Below are 12518 nucleotides of genomic sequence, written 5' to 3'. Positions count from 1 at the left end.
CTAGGATTATAGGCGTGAGCCACCGCGCCTGGCCCAATCCAGTTATTCTGTGAGATAGATGTGCATGTGTAACCTAAAATTAGAGTCAATTAGTAATTAATCGTTATGATTTGGCATTTTGTTAAAGCTCTGAGACTTAAATGGAGTAAAATAGGCAATGAATTCACTTATTGTTGATTTCTACTTAGTTTTCATTTACGCCAACTTTTTGATTTTGTAAAGTTGTCATTACCTTCCAGCTCCTGCTGATTTAGGTCCATGATTGCTTTGCTTTGGGTCTTCTCTCCTAGAGGCTCTGTTTGATTTTTAGAGATAAAAATCAGGAAAGTCCTGAAAGAAATAAAAAGGTTTGTTATTATAGGAACATATTTAAACTTCTTAGAAGTAAATGACTGAATTTTCCATTTCCCAGAACATCTCTAATTTACCGAGAGAAAAAAAAAAAAAGAATCATTAAACTTACTGTATACCAACTTGAACTTCATTGCTCTGGTTTTGTTGAAAATACAGAAAATAGGCCGGGCATGGTGGCTCATGCTTGTAATCCTAGCACTCTGGGAGGCCGAGGCCGGTGGATCGTTCAAGGTCAGGAGTTCGAGACCAGCCTGAGCAAGAGCGAGACCTCTTCTCTACCAAAAATAGAAAGAAATTATCTGGCCAACTAAAAATAAATATAGAAAAAATTAGCCAGGCATGGTGGTGCATGATTGTAGTCCTAGCTACTCGGGAGGCTGAGGCAGTAGGATTGCTTAAGCCCAGGAGTTTGAGGTTGCTGTGAGCTAGGCTGACACCATGGCACTCTAGCCCAAGCAACTAAGGGAGACTCTGTCTCAAAAAAAAAACCCACAAAAACAAAAAACAGAAAATAAGTATTTTCTTATCATAAAAAGTGTTTCTGGCCAGCTGCAGTGGCTCACACCTGTAATCCTAGCACTATGGGAGGCCAAGACCAGAGGATTGTTTGAGCTCAGGAGTCCAAGATCAGCCTGAGCAAGAACAAGACGGTCTCTACCAAAAATAGAAAAAATTAGGCGTGGCTCACGCCTGTAATCCTAGCACTCTGGGAGGCCGAGGCGGGTGGATTGCTCGAGGTCAGGAGTTCGAGACCAGCCTCAGCAAGAGCGAGACCCCATCTCTACTAAAAATAGAAAGAAATTAGCTGGCCAACTAAAAATATATATATAGAAAAAATTAGCCGGGCATGGTGGCGCATGCCTGTAGTCCCAGCTACTTGGGAGGCTGAGGCAGTAGGATTGCTTAAGCCCAGGAGTTTGAGGTTGCTGTGAGCTAGGCTGAAGCCATGGCACTCTAGCTTGGGCAACAGAGTGAGACTCTGTCTCAAAAAAAAAAAAAAAAAAGAAAAAATTAGCCAGGCATGGTGGCTTGTCCCTATAGTCCCAGCTACTTGGGAGGCTGAGGCAGAAAGGATGATCACTTAAGCCCAGGAGATTGATGTTGCAGTGAGCTATGATGATACCACTCTGCCCTGGGCAACAGAGTGAGATTCTTTAAAAAAAAAAAAAAGTTTCCAAGTAACATGCTTACTGCAAAAATAAATAAATCATAAAAAGTATGAAGAATTTTATTACCACAATTGCAATGATCACTAGATAGTGCAGGATTGGTTGCAATGACTCTAATTTTGGTTTACCTAAAAGTATTGTTTTTCCACATTTTGATTGCTCCAACTAACAAAAACAGTAATGTAAAATTTCATCTTCTGACAATTTACAATAAAGCAGTAAATATTTCCTTGAAAATCTTTGGGGCCATTATAATTTATCAAACCGTAACTTCCATCTTCTTCCAGAGGCTCCTTAGACCTATGCAAACTTTGTATTCTCCTTTCCCGTCCTCCCACGTGATTGGAATCCAAGTTTCCAAGTAACCCTATATCCTATTCTGAGAGGCACTATTCCAAGTTAGAATTTTTGCTTCAGTTTTTTCAATTAATGACCTTGTAACCTTAGTCCATTTACGGCACCACCCTGTGTTTAGTTACCTTGGCTGTAAAATAGGCCCAGTACAATTGTTGTGAGGCCCTCAAATGCTGAAAATAATGCTAAGAACTCTATAAAGGCCAGGCGCGGTGGCTCACGCCTGTAATGCCAGCACTCTGGGAGGCTGAGGTGGGCGGATCATTTGAGCTCAGGAGTTCGAGACCAGCCTGAGCAAGAGCGAGACCCTGTCTCTACTAAAAATAGAAAGAAATTATATAGACAGCTAAAAATATATATAGAAAAATTAGCCGGGCATGGTGGCACATGCCTGTAGTCCCAGCTACTAGGGAGGCTGAGGCAGGAGGATTGCTTGAGCCCAGGAGTTTGAGGTTGCTGTGAGCTAGGCTGACGCCACGGCACTCTAGCCTGGGCAACAGAGTGAGACTCTGTCTCAAAAAAAAAAAAAGAACTCTATAAAGATTTAAGTGATTGATTCTTACAAGTCTATAGTACATGGGTGACACTGACCGAGTAGGTATACTCAATGGTACTACAATTATCAGATCATTCTGTATCCTTTTTGCTCTGAACATCTTCCATTATCATCATCTCAGCTCACTCCCTCCCCTTCTATTTCCCAAACACTGCTTTTTTTTTTTTTTTAAAGAGACAGGGTCTCGCTGTATCACCCAAGCTGATCTTGAACTCCTGGCCTCAGCTACTCCTGCCTTGGTCTCCTGAGTAGCTGGGATTACAGGCACAGAGCCACAAAGCTGGTGAAAATCTCTTTAGTCAGAAATGGAGATGTGAAAGGCAAAGTTGGGAATAGGATTATTATTAAGGCAAAGTGGAATCATTAATGAAGTGAGAAAAACGATTTGAAGAGGAGGTTCAAGTTCAGGGACAAGACCTAAGTTATTTACCAGGTTGTAGAGAAATAGATTTTCTGAGGAATCGTTCTATAATTTTGCTTTTTATTAAATTTCACATATTGAAATTTCTCAAATTGTAGGACTTTAAATTTTTTTTTCAAATATATAACAGTCTAAGGATGAGTATCAAAAACCCCACAACCATGTAAGTTATTTTGGCCCATATACTTCTTTAAATTAAGGATTTATAGAGGATTCTTCCATATTACGTTATTTTAACCTAGGAAACAGTGAGTCCAGGTCCCGTAGGCCCTATGCCAGAGCTACTGAATCAAATGGCCTTAAAAGTCTGAATCACAACAAATCATTATTGACTACTTTTGCACTTTTTACTACCTGGAAGAGAAATTTGTCAGTAATAATTAGATTGTAGCTTTTGGTTACTTCTCCTTAGACTTGAATTTGTGGTTAGCAGCTAGCTGTGGGTTCAAGGGCATGTGCTCAATTATAGATGTGTAGTTAGTTACCAATGCTTATGACAAACTTGCTTTTAACCTGGCTACGTTTTTTTTTTTTTACCCCACCCCCCTAAACCCTGTTCCTTGAATCTGAGGTGGCAGTGATTATTTCCCAATAGTTCATAAAGGAAAGTCTTTTGACTTTGGAACAAAGGCAAACAGAAAAAGAAGCCTCCCTTCTTGTCAAGTTTTGAGTATTTAAAACTGATGTTTCTTGATAAGTATATACATTTTCCTAATATAGATAACAGGAGGGCAAATTTCTTCTCTATATTATTAATGTAGTTTCAGCCTTACATACCAGAAGGTCTTCATTGGCTAATTGAGATGATTGTCTATAATGACCATATGTTAAATTTATAATCAGAAAAATCATTATTTCTAAAAAGTCACAGAAAAACTTTACTTTCTTGAGGAAATTAATATATTCCCTCAACATACTCACCACGTGTTCCTTTCAGCTTTGGCAGTTCAAGAGATCCAAATAAACAAACACTTTTCTTGTTTTAGAGACAGGGTCTCACTGAAGAGGGAGGATGACTTGACGCCATAAGTTCATTTGAAGATCATCCTGGGAAATATAGTGAGACCTCATCTCTACAAGAAAAAAGAAAAAAGAAAAAGAGAGACAGGGTCTTGCTCTGTCACCCTGGCTGGAATGCTGTGGCGAGATCATAGCTCACTGTAACCTCAAATTCCTGGGCTCAAGTGATCCTCCTGCCTTAGACTCCCGAGTAGCTGGTACTACTTAGCGTGCCACCACACTAATTTTTAAAACTTAAACTCTTGGCCTCAAGTGATACTCCTAGCTTGGCCTCCCAAACTGCTGGATTACAGGCTCGAGCCACCACACATGGCTCAAGTCAAAAGTTCTGAACCAAATCTTGACTGAACACTAGTAAATGATTGCTCAAATAATCTTCATACACTGTTCCTCTTCACTCATTTAACCTCCTATTCAATTTGGACTTTTTCCCCTTGATTTCATAATTTTTATTATATTGTCAGTTTATTAATTTAACTATAATTAGAACATATATATGCCAGGCAATATGTGTACAATTACGGTTTTGTATACAGCTAAGGAAAATGGTAAGTCTTTGTAGGGTTTTAAGCAGAGAAAGTAATAAATGAATTTGCATTTTAAAGAGATTCTGCCTGCCAAGTTGAAAATGAGTGAGGAGAAAGCAGGTGGAAAAAGGAGCATTAATTAGACAGGTATTATTATTTTTTTTTTGAGAGAAAGTCTTGCTCTGTTACCCTGGCTAGAGTGCAGTGGTATCATCATAGCTCACTGTAGCCTCAAACTCCTGAGCTCAAGTGATTCTCCTACCTTGGCCTCCCAGAGTGCTAGGATTACAGGTGTGAACCACCATGCCTGGCCTTAGATAGGTATTAGTTAGAACAGTAATGGACTTAGGCTTTAGGGAATGGAAAAGTGGCAGAATAGAGAAGTGAAAGATTTCCAGGGACATTGAGGTTCCATCTGAAGATTGATGGATGGTGATGAGGGAGAGGCCAGTATCACTAACGACTACTGGGTTTCTGGCTCCGTCTAGGGGAGGGCTAGTAGTGCCTCCTCAGAACAGCGAACACTAGATTAGTGGGAGCTGTTGCTGAGTTGGGGTCTCTCACTGTTGCCCAGGCTGGAGTGCAGTGGCACTATCACAGCTCATTGCAGCCTGAAACTTCTAGGCTCAGGTGATCCTCCTGCCTCAGCCTCCCATATAGCTGGGACTACAGGTGGGAACCACCATACCTAGCAAGATTTTAAATCTTATTGTAGACAGGATGAGTTTACTTCATCCTTGAGATATTCCAGAGAGCTCAAAATAGGCAGGTAGATACATTCAGTGTACAGATCTAGAACTGAGAAGAAGAGGTCTAGGTTGAAGATATAAACTTAAGAATTGTGACATAAATAAATAGTAGTCTCACCTTATCCACAGGGTATATGTTCTAAGACCCCCAGTGCATGCCTGAAACCACAGATAGTACTGAACACTATATAGACTATGTTTTTTCTTACATATACATACTTAAATGATAAAGTTTAATTTATAAACTAGGCACAGTAAGATACTAACAACAACAATAATAAACAATATACTGTTCACAATTTCACAGATAGAAGATTAGTTTTTAAATTAGATCTTAGCAACCTCAGTGTATAATTTTTTCTTCCTTCCTTAAGTGGAGAACTTTCAAATTTTCATTTAAAAGTAGCACTATTTTCTTTTTCTTTGGCATATCCAAATTGCCAGAATCATTCCTCTTGCACTTTGGGACCATTAAGTAAAATAAGGGTGACTTGAACACAAGTGCTGTGATACTGTGACAGTTGATCTAATAACTGAGATGGACCACAGGGTAGAGAACGTCTACAGTGTGGACCGGCTGGACAAAGGAAGGATTCATGTCCAGGGCAGGACAGAGCAGGACAGGGCAAAATTTTATCACACTACTCAGAACAGCAGGCAATTTGATATTTATGAATTGTTTATTTCTGGAATTTTCCATTTAATCTATTTTCAAACCAAACTTGATCGGGTGTAACTGAAACCTCGCATAATGGGGGACTGCTGTATAGCCTGATCTCCATATCCATGGGTTCCAAAGCCATGGATCCAACCAACCATGGACTGAAAATATTTGGAAAAATAACCCCATTAAGAAGTGGGCAAAGGCAGGGCGTGGTGGCTCACGCCTGTAATCCTAGCACTCTGGGAGGCCGAGGTGGGTGGATCGCTCGAGATCAGGAGTTTGAGACCAGCCTGAGCAAGAGCGAGACCCCGTCTCTACGAAAAAATAGAAAGAAATTATCTGGCCAACTAAAAAATATATATAGAAAAAATTAGCCGGGCATGGTGGCACGTGCCTGTAGTCCCAGCTACTCGGGAGGCTGAGGCAGTAGGATCGCTTAAGCCCAGGAGTTTGAGGTTGCTGTGAGCTAGGCTGACGCCACGGCACTCACTCTAGCCTGGGCAACACAGCGAGACTCTGTCTCAAAAAAAAAAAAAAAAAAAGTGGGCAAAGGACATGAACAGACATTTTTCAAAAGACGACACACAAGCTGCCAACAAACATATGAAAGAGTGCTCCTCACTAATCAGAGAAATGCTAATTAAAACTACAATGAGATACCATCTTACACCCAATCAGAATGGCTATTATTAAAAAGGCAGAACCAACAGATACTGGCAAGGTTGCAGGAATGTAAATTAGTACAACCTCTACGGAAAACAGTTTCGAGATTTCTCAAAGAACTGAAAATAGAATTACCATTCGATCTAGGAACCCCACTACTGGGCATTTACCCAAAGGAAAATAAATCATTATGCAAAAAAGACACCTGCACTTGGATGTTTATGGCAGCACACACACACCCCATGGATACTACTCAGCCATAAACAAGAATTAAATCCTGTCTTTTGCAGCAACATGGATAGAATTGGAAGCCATTATCCTAAGTGAAATAACTCAAACAGAAAGTCAAATACCACATGTTCTCACTTGTAAGTGGGAGCTAAATAATGGGATCACATGGATATACAGAGTAGAATAATAGACATTGAAAACTCCAAAAGGTGGGAGGGTGGAGGAGGGGGATGAGAGATGAAAAATTACCTATTGGGTACAATGTACACTATTGGGGTGATGGGTACACTGAAAGCTCAGACTTCACCACTACACAATACTACTCAGCCAGGGAACACAATATAGCCAGGGAACAAAACTGTACTTGTACTCCCTAAATCTATAAAAATAAAAAAAATTGGAAATAAAAATAGAATAGTTGCGTCTGTACTGAACACATTACAGACTTTTTGTGGTATTATTCCCTAAAAATATAGTATAACTATTTACATAGTATTTACATTGTATTAAGTATTATAAGTAATCTAGAGATGATTCAAAGTATATGGGAGGATACCCATACATACATAGGTTATGTGCAAATTGTATGCCATTTTGTATAAGCAGCTTGTGCAGCAGTAAATTTTGGTATCTGAGGGGATTTCTGGAGCCAACCCCCTGTGGATAACGAGGGATGACTGGGATTGATAATTGAAGCCATGAAATGAATGAGATCACTAAGCAAGAAGTTGCAAATGGTAGCTTTGGGCAGAAATAAGCCAATGGACATGTTTTATTTTTATTGTGAAGTGATCTTTTTTAAACAGAATTTTGAATTTATGGCCAATGCTTTAAAAAAAAAAAATCAAGAGAATCAATATCAAAATTCAAATTTTCAGATTAAAAAATCTGAAATTAATGGGCCTAAATTCCAATGTAATCAACAATTGGCTGGATGTGAGGAGTGCTTGCCCTCTTAGGTGGAATCTACTTTTTCTAATTAGCTACAGTACACACAGCCTGCCTAATTTCTGCCTAATTAAAAAAAAAAAGAAAAAGAAGAAGAACAGCTCAAACCACATTGCTAGTAAGATCAATAGTAAGATCTGGCAGGCAGAAGAAAAAATAAATACAAACACACATTTCATTCTCCATCTCTGATTCAGGAGTTACATATTCTTCATATAAATAAAACCTCTCTTCCTGTTTAGCTCTTCGACTCGGCTATGATTGAACCTGTACTCGGTTATCACTGAAATCATAACCATTAGCAGAAAAAATTTAATTTTCACTGAGGATCTCTGGCCGCAAATGATTGCAATAGGGCACATTGTGTTCAGGCTACTAAAATCATGGAGTTTTTTTTTTCCCCCCTCAACAAAATTCCAAGACCAAGTTTTATTCAAGAGGAGACAAAACAAACAAAACAAAACAAAAGCAGATTTGAAACCGTGCAAGGGGATGCAGACAATGGAGAATAGGGAGCACCACAGAAAGAGCACAAACACATAAGTCCCAAGTTTTATCCAATCACAATTCTACCCTTGTCCCTAGAAGATGAACAATGAACCTAAAGAAAGAGAGAGAGGCTCCTCGCGGTGGCTCTGGGAGGCCGAGGCGGGAGGATTGCTTGAGCTCAGGAGTTCGAGACTAGCCTCAACAAGAGTGAGACCCCATATCTACTAAAAATAGAAAGAAATTAGCCAAACTAAAAATAGAAAAAATTAGCCGGGCATGGTGGTACGTGACTGTAGTCCCAGCTACTCAGGAGGCTGACGCAGGAGGATCACTTGAGCCCAGGAGTTTGAGGTTGCTGTGAGCTAGGCTGACACCACGGCACTCTAGCCCAGGCAACAGAGTGAGACTGTCTCAAAAAAAAAAAAAAAAAGAGAGAAAAAGATAAAGAGCAGCCCAAACCACACTGCTATTAAGATCTATAGTTAAGATTTGAACTAAGGTTCAAATCTGCCAAGCTAAAACATTCATGTATGTACCATGAAATATAATGCAGCAGTTAAAAAAAAAAAGTAGGTCAATAAAAATTAACATGGAAAAATGTCCCAGACATATTTGAGATAGAAGACCAATTTCCAATAACATACAGAGTAGAATGAATTTCATCGATTGAAAAATCTTACAAGGAACACTTCCCAACTCATTCTATGAGGTTAGTATTATTACCCTGTGTTTCAGTCACATATTAAGAAATCTAACATGGGGAATTGGCTCACACAGTTGTGGAACTGCCTCCACAAGTAGGAAATCCTCGGGGCAGCTGTCAGGAAAGGCAGGCTGGAACTCTCTGCTCTCTTCAGGGAAGTCTCAGTTCTACTGCCAATAGCCTTAACTGATTGAATCAGCTTTACTCAGATTATCTAGAATAATCCCTTCTACTTAAAGTCAACTGATACAAAGTTTAATTCCATCTAAAAAATGCCAGGAGCACCTACTGTTTGATTGAATACTGGGGTCAGTAGTCTAGCCAAGTTGCCACAAAAAACTCACCATCACAATTACCAAAACCATATGGAGAAAAAAACTTTAACAAAACACTAGCAATCCAAAATCCAGCAACATATTAAAAAGGATTATATACCATAACCAAGTGAGCTTTATTCCAGAAATGTGTGACTGATTCAAAATATGAAAAATCACGGAATACATCATATGAATAGAATAAAGCACAAAAACCATGTGATCATCTCAACAAAGAAAAATCTGTTTTTCTATAAAGAGTTACCATGATGCAGTAATTAGTCTCTTTGATATTATACCCAAGAAAACTAAAAATTTATGTCCACATAAACACTTGTTCATAGCAGGACTACTCATAATAGCCAAAAAATGCAAACAACCCAAACGTTCATCAACTGGTAAATGGATAAACAAAGCACGGTATATCCACACAATAGAATATTATTTAGTCACCAAAAAGAAAAAAAAACCGATTCATGCTCAACATGGATGAATACTGAAAACATGCTAAATGAAAGAAGCCAGACACAAAAAGGTCGTATATTGTATGATTCCATTCATATGAAATTTCCAGTATAGGCAAATCCACACACACAGAAAGCAAATTAATGGTTGGGAGAGACTGAGGTATCTGTAGAATTGCTAGAGTCTCCTAACTGGTACAAGTTTTGTTAGGGGAAAACAAACAAACAAACAAAAAACCTCTTGAATCTCACATCCCTCTATCGCAACCATCCTACTTTCCATTTTCTTTTACAGCAAAACTCTCCTAAAGAGTTCTCTGAATTTGCTGTTTGTATATTAGTGATTATTCTCCCTTCATTCTCTCTTGAATTTATTCCAATCAGGCTTCCCCATCCAACCCCTACAGACACCTCTCTGGTCAGTTACAAATTAATGTTCTTAACAAGGCAAAAATCTAATGGCCAATTCCCAATCTTACTTACGTGATTTATCAGGGGCTTTTGAAGTAGCAAAAACTCTCTCCACCTTGACAAACTTTCTTCTTTTGACTTCTAGGATACCATCCCTTCCTGGGTTTCCCTCTAACTCAATGGCTGCTCTTTTGAAGATTTCTTGGATTGTTCCTTCCCTTTCCCACTACCCCTCCCTGATCTTGGGCTTTTTGAATCACTCCCGGCTAAATCCCTACACCTTTATCTCCTTTACCTACACCCTAATCCAGGTATTCCAATCTCAAGGTTCTTAACACAACTCAGGCGGAGATTATGTCACGATTTTTATTAATATCTCCAGACCTAAATCGAATTTCAAATTTACCTTTCTGCTTAGATGTTTAATAGGTATTTAAGCGAGACCCCATCTCTACTAAAAATAGAAAGAAATGATCTGGACAGCTAAAAATATATATAGAAAAAAAATTAGCTGGGAATGGTGGCACATGCCTGTAGTCCCAGAACTTGGGAGGCTGAGGCAGGAGGATTGCTTAAGCCCAGGAGTTTGAGGTTGCTGTGAACTAGGCTGACGCCACGGCACTCACTCTAGCCCGGGCAACAGAGCAAGACTGTCTCAAAACAAACAAACAAAAAAAAAAACCGTGTACCGAGTGGAGAGGCAGCCATTGTACCAATCATTCAGTACCTTTCTAGGTACTGTATCAGACACTCTCTCAACACGCACACTGATAACAGACTATGCTGATACCAGTGGTTCTCAACCATTGCTGCACATTAGAATCCACTGCCGAGCCCAGGACACACCTGAGAACAATTTAATCAGGACATTGAGGGAGGCAAGGAGGGAGAGAAGGCTTGGCCCAAGCATTAGTGTTTAAAGCACCTCAGGTGAGCACACCTTCCCTCTCTGGATTAAATCACTGATAAGGGTTGACCATGATGATACCATCAGCACACACTTCTTGCTAGGTATCAATCTGGCTCTAATAAAGGATCTAGGCCTGTTTACAAAAAAAGAAACAAGCAGATGTGAAACCATTTGGTAGCTTTGCCCCTGGTGCACCAAGTAAGTCAACACTGGAGATCAAGGTCATCCTCTCTTACCTTGAGCAAACAAACAAAAAGTAGCGCTGGGAGTAGAGCCCCCTGTGGGAAGAAGTTGTGGAGAATCAAGAACGGTGTGTCTTTTTCACACCGTTTAGTTTATTGGACAATGGAAATAGAGCCAAAAGATTTAGAATTTGGATTCTGGGGTGGTAACATTGATGTGAAATCCTTAGACAGTGTTTGCTTTCAGAAAAGCAGCTCGTTTGTTATTTGCCTCCATAATGCAATTATTTTAATGGCTCAAAACCTATGCTGATGAATTGATTGATTGATTGATTGATTGATTTTCTGAGACAGGGTCTTGCTCTGTCACCCAGGCTAGAGTGCAGTGGCGTCATCATGGCTCACTGCAACTTCAAACTCCGGGGCTCCAGGGATCCTCCTGTCTCAGCCTCCCAAGTGGCTGGGACTGCAGGTGCGCGCCACCATGCCTGGGTAATTTTCCTGTTGGTTTGTGGAGATGGGGCCGTGCTGTTGCTCAGGCTGGTCTTGAACCCCTGGCTTCAAGCGATCCTCCCACCCCGGGCCTCCCAGAGCGATAGGATTACCGGCGTGAGCCACCACGCCCGCCTCTAAGGGGTTATTTAAGTGAAACTTGAAGTCTCCAAACTCCACAGACGACAGAGAGCCGGAAGGCAGAAGGCACGATGGCGGATGTGCTGGATCCCCACGAGGCCGGGGCTGAGGATTTCGCCACGGATGAGGACGGGGACGAGAGGATTCACAAGCTGAAAGGAAAAGCGAAAGATCGGAAGGGTCGAGGCTTTGGCTCCCAGGAGGGGTCGCGCGCGCGGGGCGGGAGCGTTACGACAGCGACAGCGCGGAGCAGGACGGCCACGAGCCCGGACCGCAGCGCTCCGGTGGAGGCTGGATTCTCTTTGTCACCGGCGCCCACGACAAAGTCGCAGGATACGGGGAAATCAAAAACGTCCACCTCAACCCGGACAGGAGAACCGGATCCTGGAGTGCGGAACATGCCGGGAGGCCCAGGCTGCCATGCAGGGACCCGGTGGCCGCGATTTGATGGGACAGCCAATCGGTGCTGACTGGTGTTTTGCTCGGGGCCACCCAAGCGCAAGAGGAGAGGTGGCCGAAGACGCAGCAGGAGTGCAGACCCCAGACGTCGCTGACAGGTCCTCCTGTCCGGGCGTTCTCCCCAAGGTTCCTGTTGACCAGGCCACTTTGGAGAAATGGGGCCGGGGTGGAACTTGCCGGGTTTCTGGTGACTCTCTCACCCTACCTGCTTAGTGTTGGAAGTATCAATAAATGTTCCATTTCTGTTTTCTGTTCCATTTCTGTTGTACTGATTTAAAAAATGCTGTTTGTGGAATT

At 41.1% G+C, this 12518-nt stretch overlaps 1 pseudogene; it reads left to right on the top strand.

Moving 5' to 3' along the window:
* Positions 1-11833: 11833 nt before the first annotated feature.
* On the top strand, positions 11834-12316 carry LOC123640056 (annotated as a pseudogene).
* The last annotated feature ends 202 nt before the right edge of the window (positions 12317-12518 follow it).

The sequence above is a fragment of the Lemur catta genome, chromosome 6 (genome assembly GCF_020740605.2).
Source record: "Lemur catta isolate mLemCat1 chromosome 6, mLemCat1.pri, whole genome shotgun sequence".
NCBI lineage: Eukaryota > Metazoa > Chordata > Mammalia > Primates > Lemuridae > Lemur > Lemur catta.
This window is presented reverse-complemented; position numbering and strand designations above follow the sequence as displayed.